Below are 7,481 nucleotides of genomic sequence, written 5' to 3' on the forward strand. Positions count from 1 at the left end.
AGGTTGGAGTCTGTTTGATTGAGTGTGTGAACAGGTGTCTTTTATACAGGTAACAAGTTCAAACAGGTGCAGTTAATACAGGTAATGAGTGGAGAACAGGAGGGCTTATTAAAGAAAATCTAACAGGTCTGTGAGAGCCGGAATTCTTACTGGTTGGAAGGTGATGAAATACTTATGTCATGCAATAAAATGAAAATGAATTACTTAAAAATCATTCAATGTGATTTTCTGGATTATTGTTTTAGATTCTGTCTCTCGCAGTTGATGACTACATGCTTTGTAAGTAGGAAAACCTGCAAAATCGCCAGTGTATCAAATACTTGTTCTCCACACTGTATATATATATATATATATATATATATATTTGTATATATTTGTAGAAATCAAATTCAGATTTTGTGAAAATAATTTAACTATGACATATTTTGCAGGACAACTTTCACAAAACAGTCTAAAATTAAATCATAATTGATCTACCTGAAAAATATATTATACTAATAATGTTATAATAATGTCAAATAATGTGTACATACCCTACATTACTCATCTCATATGTATACTGTACCCGATACCCTCTACTGCATCTTGCCTATGCCGTTCTGTACCATCACTCATTCACATATTTTTATATACATATTCTTCATTCCTTTACACTTGTTTGTATGAGGTAGTTGTTGGGAATTTGTTAGGTTAGATTACTCGCTGGTTATTACTGCATTGTCGGAACTAGAAGCACAAGCATTTCGCTTGAGCACAAGCACTCACATTAACATCTGCTAACCATGTGTATGTGACAAATACAATTTGATTTGATTTGAGTTTTGCTCTCCTTATTTTTCAGAAAACCTTAACTTAACCTTTGTTTAAGTGTCTGCAATGCGTAAGTCCTTAAGTAAAATGTGATATTCATTTTAATTTTAAGGAGGGAAACAATACACACCATATACAAATGTGTATGTCCTGCAGTTGATGTGATATGATTATATGACAGTCCATTTTCCGTGATTATGTTGTTAAGAATTGGGAAAATCTAAAAATACGAGTTCAATTGAATGGAAACGGTGATGTACTGAATGACCAGTTGAAAAACGGGAAGGGGTTGGGTAGGGGTTGTGGGCATAATGTAATTGCTTTTGGGTTGGGGAATGCTGTCAGCATGGCCACTGACCTTTAAATAGATCCCTCACGCATTGCTTCAAGCCACACGTCACCTTTTGTGATCTGACAAGATTCTGCAGGAGAATACAACAACAAAAACTAATCTACAAAACACTGAGATTAAAATATATTAGCAGAAATTAGAATCAATTATGTGACCACAAACTTTGCATCAATGACCAGGGTGCATTGTTCAGAAAAAAATATTGTTTGGTACGCACTTAGTTAAATAAAGTGAGTAAAGAATGACAACAGAGCTGAGAGACATTTCTATGATGATTCTGATGTGTCCTCTATTGAACCTGAAGATACTTATGTTCAGTTGGTGCAAAGACGAAGATGTGAGGTGAAACACTGTCACTTGGGCCTTGTGGTTTCTAACTGCTCCTCCAATCTGATGCCACTTCCTGTTGTTGTTGACAGGGGCTATATTCCAATTGTATTATCTACATATTTGTCCTTCCTCCCAAAGTGTGAACTTCCCTTCACTGATTTGAAAGAAATATGGTGGCATGTAGCCTAGCGGTTAATAGTTTACTGGTCCCCCTTGGGAATCAAACCAACTGAGCTACAAGGGACCATACTACTATGCTTTGTAAAGTAGCATCAGAGGTTGAATTGGAGATTGTCAGAGCATGTTTACATAATAATCAATAATTCAAAGGCATTGGAAAAATATAGCCTACCAAGACACTCATGTTGAAGATTAGATTAGGTTGCCTACTTTACTGGAAACTTGTATCTCTCACTGATCAAACAACATAAATGCCACAACCATCATCCCCATTAGCAAGTGTTGATGTGTGAGAAAAAACATCCTGCTGCATGTAGTTAACTGTCAATCCTGTAGCCGACAAAGTTAACCAGATTGAAATCCGGCCTTGTTGTTTCATACCCACTAAAGAGAGCATTCTCTTCTCTTTTTCAATAGAGTAAATGAATAAGGTTCACTGTTCAAGGCACCAAGTTAATTTTCACAGTGGAAAGCCTATGTGTATGTTACCACATTTGATCAATAATTACAATGCTTGCTTAATTAATTCAGTGAAGCAATACCGTGCAGGCTATCTAGCTTTTTATTAGTTTGTCATTAGTTTTACTCGTCTTTGTATTTAGTTTTTGGGATGAAAGTGAAAATTGTATCATTAATTTCTGTTAATTATAGTATTAAAGATGTTAATGTCAACGCTGTGTGTATAGGTGGCAGGGAAGTCAGGCGCAGGAGAGTCAAAATGGAGTCTTTTAATAAATGTCCACAGAACATGCAACCATAACACTTAAAAATTACAGACATGAAAAAACATGGGTAGGAGGACCCGTTGCGCACCAACACAACAAATAAACAACACTAACAATAAAACAATCTCTGACAAAGACATGAGGGGACACAGAGGGTTAAATACACAACAGGTAATGAATGGGATTGAAAACAGGTGTGTGGGAAGACAAGACAAAACCAATGGAAATTGAAAAATGAATCAATGATGGCTAGAAGACCAGTGACGTCGAACGCCGAGCACCGCCCGAACAAGGAGAGGCAACGACTTCGGCAGAAGTCGTGACAGTTAATTTTTGTATTTTAATATAATTAAATAAAATGTAACATTTGAACATATTGTTAAAGGGCCTTCATTGGGAAGTGAAGATAAAAAAAAATACAATTAATCAATAAGACATTTCGGTAGCACATTACATTACAGCACAAAATAAATAGGTACTAATATGATAATAACTTGGAAACTGACTTTAATTCTACTGTATTTCATAATCATATTAATTTCCTGGTAAAAGTTAGTCTATGTAAAAAAATTAATGAAACACTCCATCCCTGACTTCATTTAATTTCTGTGTAATTTGAATGTTTCAAGGTAAAAAAAAAAAAAAAAAGTAGCCTATACTTAAACAGAAGTATGACAAGCTTGTTTTGCAATAGGCCTACAATTCTACAAATGCAAAAACAATAAGCTACCATTATGGAATTGTCTTGTCTGCCCATCACTGTCATATTCTCACATTTGATGGCTAGGTCCAAAAGGCTTCTTAACAGCTTCTACCCCAAAGCCATGAGACTGCTGAACAGTTAATCAAATGGTTACCTGGACTTTCTGCTTTTCACCCCTGCTTACATGTAGGCCTATAGTGTATTAGTACATCAATCAAACCTACATGTACATATGACCTCACTCACACCAACTACCTCTTATCCCAGTACACTGACTCTGTACAGTAGGCTACTCCTTGTGTGTGTGTGTGTGTGTGTGTGTATATATATATATATATATATATATATATATATATATATATATATATATATATATATATATATATATATATATCATGCTTTTTATTGTTATTTTGTTGTTTTATTTGATTTCATACCATGTCATTGTTGCATACTTGTACCTGATTGGCTTAAATGGCATTCTAGAGCGTGCATTGAAAGCTGTGGTATATCAGACCATATACCACAGGTATGACAAAACATGTATTTGTACTGCTCTAATTACATTGGTATCCAGTTTATAATAGCAATAAGGAACCTTGGGTGTTTGTGGTATATTGCCAAAATACCATGGCTAAGGGCTGTATCCAGGCATTCTGCGTTGTGTCGTGGGTAAGAACAGCCCTTAGCCAGGTATTATTGGCCATATACCATACCCCCTCAGGCCTTATTGCTTAAAAAATATGGTATTTCCACATGGTAGAATTAAATGGCTATAGTTCTTTCTTACAAAGCTGCTTTTGAAAGCAAAAGTCTAATTGAAAACATTGTAATTCTTGAATTGGATTTTCATAAACGTTTGGTTAGCTAAACTAGCAAGTCTGTTTGGTTACCAAGGTAACTACTGTAGCTATCTATTAAACTCTGGAAAATAAGGCAACTCTGTGGAAGGTTAGTTCCACTCTGTTAGCATGGCGTGAAATATACCTTCCAGGTTCTTCATTATTTACCAGGGAACCTAGCTATAGCCTCCTTGTTGATTACCCCTTAGGCCTAAATGCTGCTATCTGCTTTTTATCTATTTGCTAATTGTGTTACTTTTGAACTGCGTTGTTGGGAAGGGGCTGGAAAATAAGCATTTCACGCTACGGTAAAGTCTACACTTGTTGTATTCGGCGCATGTGACAAACATCTGATTTGATTGAATAAAAGAGTGTTGCGCCAGTAACCGAAATGTCACTTATTCATGTCCACGAGCCGACTAGGGGTGCGTTCGTAAATTCACTCTGTGTGCGCACTGGGTGTTCGTAAATTCAGTGCGTTTCGCTCTCAGGGCGTTCAGACGCTCTAGCCGAGGAGTAGAGTTGAACCGAGCGTTCTGACCACACAATGGCAGTCAAGCACCCAAGTTAACTGGCTAACGTTGGCTAGCTTGCTAGCTAGCTACTTCCAAATACAAATGAGAGAACACCTCTCTGACCATTGTACTCGGACTAACAGAGCTGGTTAGGCTGTGTTCATGTTATCCGCTGCAACTATACTGCTGGCAACAATTTAAATACATTTTTTGTCGACCTTTACCGACTCCGGCCATATTCAACAGGTGTTGAGCGTTTGTAAATGCATCCGTTTTTCAGCGCTCTGGCACACTCAGACGAGAATGCTCTGAAATTGGAGTAGATAGCCAGAGCGAATTTACGAACACACCCCTAGGTGAAAAATCGATAGATTTGCCCTTGAGCAAGGCACTTAACTCCAATTGCTCCTGTAAGTCGTTCTGGATAAGAGCATCTGCTAAATGACACAAATGCAAATGTCAAAATGAACCCACAAAAAAATGTAACATCCATCACCCTTTGAATAACCAACAACTCATCACACGATCGAGCTGCGGTTATGCAGCTATGTCTTGTTTCCAGTAACTACGTTTCACCTTTCATTAGAAAACCAAAGAAACATATTAACCACATTTTCGCACTGCTATTGGGTGAGTAGGCTCAACACTTGCTTCGAAACACAAATGGAAGCAAACAGCTTAAAAACAGAGAAAGGGGGATCTTATGATCTTGTTCCGATACAATAAAATCCAATTTTCACAAATAAAAATAGATTATTTTATAGGGGGGGAGTAGCCTTTATGTTATATTATGGTGACAGTTTCCTCATAAAAAACAGCCCGGAACAGTACAACATTTACAATAGGCTACTTTAGAGAACCAAGTTTGCTGTAACATTTATTTCACGAATGCAGCGATTATTAAACCGATACTGGAAGGATTTTGTTATTTTGAGAAACTTTGCACACTGCATAGGCTGTGTTACGCAAGGAAAAACACTATCAATGTAAAAAAGCACAAATTAATGATTTCACTCATTCGTCTGGTTAATAAGCACTCAGCATTTAGTTCATTAAAACAAAAATAACATCTGGATTTTCAATTATTCATGGTAAATTAATAAAAATAATTGAATTAAGGTATTAAATACTATGTTCGAAAACGAACTCAAATTTCTTGAAATAAATTACACTTCATTCCACACATGACAATTTACTAAATATTATTTTGGATAATGATCCATATTTAGAAATAATGAGACTACATATTTAATAAGCTATAGGTCACATTAATATTTTGGAAATATTTTGGTGTAAATCAAAGACGGATTTAGTGAAAATAATGTACCATATGACAGATAGGCCTATTGTAGGGCAACTTTCATAAAACAGTCAAACAATTTAAATCATAAGGATCTACCTTCAATATTTGCTCTCCTTATTTTTCAGAAACCTTAACTTAACCTTCTTTCAAGTGTCTGCAGCGAGTAGCTCCCACAATCATCAAAAGTAAAATGTGATTGTACATTTTAAGGAGACACAATTTTAAGGAAACACAATATACACAATTAAAAGTTCTGCAATTCATTTCATAATTGGCAGTTGAAGTTACTGGAAGACAAGGAAAGATATGGCTCACATTACTTTAGCATCTTAAAATAAAGTACGACAAATGTTCGACCTCAATGGGATGTAAAATCCTTGTTATTACCAGCCCACTTACAACTATATCCATACTTGGGGTTTTTCCTTTCAATTAATGTGTCCACTTGTGCTGGGTGTACTTATCATGTTCCTGTGGTGCAGCAGGAGAGAGAGCCCACAGCAGTACACCATGCTCTTCACTATCATCACTGTGTAAACCAGAGAGGCCAGGTTCAGATTGCACATGGACTGGAATGAATCTGGAGAAAATAAAAGTTTATAGGCTGGGATTTTAGCCAGTCATTTTATGTATTGAATACTTTTCTGCAATTTCAACAGTAAAACACTGTAGAGTGCACAGTATAATACCATACATGTGTTTTACAGAATCAAGGCTGTAGATTGCCTCCTGTAAAAATTATTCTAACATGCTGTATTTCTTTACAGTAATGGTTTATGCCTACTGTAGATTACAATGATCAGTTTCAGGCACCAACCTCATGCTGTCGGGTAAGATGCATGAAGCTCAGACTATTTTAGTAGGCTAACTATCTTCTTGAAGCTGCTGTGAAGTAGAATAATATTTTCATTAGCTGCTGGGGAGGTACCTATCCTTGTTTATACGTATACTATGGGGTGGCAGGTAGCCTAGTGGTTAGAGCGTTGGGACAGTAACCTGAAAGGTAGCTTGATCAAACCCCCGAACTGACATCTGTTGTTCTGCTCCTGAACAAGGCAGTTAATCCACTATTCCTAGGCCGTCATTGTAAATAAAGGTTAAAACTACATACACACACACACATACATATATATATATATATATATACAAAATTATGTGGACACCCCTTCAAATTAGTGGATTTGGCTATTTCAGCCACACCTATTGCTGACAGGTATAAAATCGAGCACACAGCAATTCAAAAATACCGACACTCCTTAGCTGTCACAACCCTGTGTGATATGTTCACTTGGCTGCATGACATAAATCCTAGCTTTGCGGGCCAGGGGTGTCCATATAGTCTCTCCCCGGTTACTGACCCAACGCTCTAACCACTAGCCTACCTGTCGCCCCCTCATCAAGGGTGTCAATTAGGGTGTCAAGGGTGTCAAGTAATGAGGATGATGAAAGGTTTCAAAACGCACAATATTCAGTGCCTTTGGGAAGTATTCAGACCCCTTGACTTTTTCCACATTTTGTTGTGTTACAGCCTGAATTTCAGGAGTAAAAATGTGCTTAACAAGTCATATAAGTTACATGGACTCACTCTGTGTGCAACAATAGTGTTTAATATGATTCGACCATGAATGCCTGATTCACGCAGTTGCCTCTGAACAGTTGATGTTGAGATATGTCTGTTACTGAAGCATTTATTTGGGCTGCAATCTGAGGTGCAGTTAACT

This window comes from Oncorhynchus tshawytscha, linkage group LG12 (assembly GCF_018296145.1).
Source record: "Oncorhynchus tshawytscha isolate Ot180627B linkage group LG12, Otsh_v2.0, whole genome shotgun sequence".
Taxonomy (NCBI): Eukaryota; Metazoa; Chordata; class Actinopteri; order Salmoniformes; family Salmonidae; genus Oncorhynchus; species Oncorhynchus tshawytscha.